Source organism: Nematolebias whitei, chromosome 8 (genome assembly GCF_014905685.2).
Source record: "Nematolebias whitei isolate Nwh7 chromosome 8, NemWhi1, whole genome shotgun sequence".
Taxonomy (NCBI): domain Eukaryota; kingdom Metazoa; phylum Chordata; class Actinopteri; order Cyprinodontiformes; family Rivulidae; genus Nematolebias; species Nematolebias whitei.
In genome coordinates this window covers 1507476-1509026 of record NC_056505.1, presented here as the reverse complement: position 1 = coordinate 1509026, position 1551 = coordinate 1507476, and positions in this window count along the sequence as shown.

Sequence of the window (1551 nt, the reverse complement as noted above, 5' to 3'; positions counted from 1 at the left end):
CTGGTGCCTGTTGCGGCGGCTTCCTGGAGCTGAGGCCTCAGTTGCTGCTGCCATCGGTCTTTGCTCCAAGCTACCTTCACGTTCAGATGATGTCACCAAGTCGTTAACAAGTTGGACGTGTTGCTGCTGCAGATCCAGTCTCTGTGAAACAACGTCGACACGCAGCTTTGGATTGTTCACTTGTCTTTTAACAAGAACGTCATAATGTTCCCAAACAGGAGACCACAACAAGAAGCTAGGTTGCTAATGCTACGCGTGCTGCAAGATAACAGCGCCGTGCTGAAACACGCATGGGAACTTTAGTTCTGCGGTGCATAATCTCTCGTTAATAAAATTTAACGAGTGAAAAAATAACAAACGGTACGCACGTGGACCGAACCAAACATGCTGCACCGGAACGGTTCAGTACACCCACATGTACCTTTTTACTCTACTACTGTCGGGCCTCTTTGGCCTGTGGGACCCCAGAATAAGCTGATGGGTACCGCCAGTCCAAGCGGCATGCGACTCGGGTGGTCGCTGAGGCTAAAATTTGGGCGTGGGAGGAGTTCGGAGAGGCCATGGAGAATGACTTCCGCACGGCTTCGAGGCAATTCTGGTCCACCATCCGGCATCTCAGGGGTGGAGGGAAGCAGTACACCACCAACACTGTTTATAGTGGAGGTGGTGTACTGCTGACCTCAACTCGGGACGTTGTGGGTCGGTGGGCGGAATACGTCGAAGACCTCCTCAATCCCACCAGCACGTCTTCCACTGAGGAAGCAGAATCTTGGGACTTTGTGTCGGGCCCTCCGATCTCTGGTGCTGAGGTCACCGAGGTGGTTAAAAAGCTCCTCGGTGGCAGGGCCCCAGGGGTGGATGAGATTTGCCCAGAGTTCCTTAAGGCTCTGGATGTTGTGGGGTTGTGTTGGCTTACACGACTCAGCAACATTGCGTGGACATCGGGGGCAGTTCCTCTGGATTGGCAGACCAGGGTGGTGGTTCCACTATTCAAAAAGGGGGACCACAAAGTGTGTTCCAACTGCAGGGGGATCACGCTCTTAAGCCTCCCTGGGAAGGTCTATTCAGGGGTTCTGGAGATGAGGGTCCATGAGATGGTCGATCCTCGGATTCAGGAGGAGCAGTGCGGTTTTCGTCCTGGTTGTTGAACACTGGACCAGCTCTACACCCTCAGCAGGGTCCTGGAGGGTGCGTGGGAGTTTGCCTCAACAGAAGTCGTCTCAGGGACTGAACAGAAACATTCATCTATAAAATAATAATTGAACAGAAACATTCATCTATAAAATAATAATTGAACAGAAACATTCATGTATAAAATAATAATTGAACAGAAACATTCATCTATAAAATAATAATTGAACAGAAACATTCATGTATAAAATAATAATTGAACAGAAACATTCATGTATAAAATAATAATTGAACGGAAACATTCATGTATAAAATAATAATTGAACGGAAACATTCATGTATAAAATAATAATTGAACAGAAACATTCATGTATAAAATAATAATTGAACAGAAACATTCATCTATAAAATAATAATTAA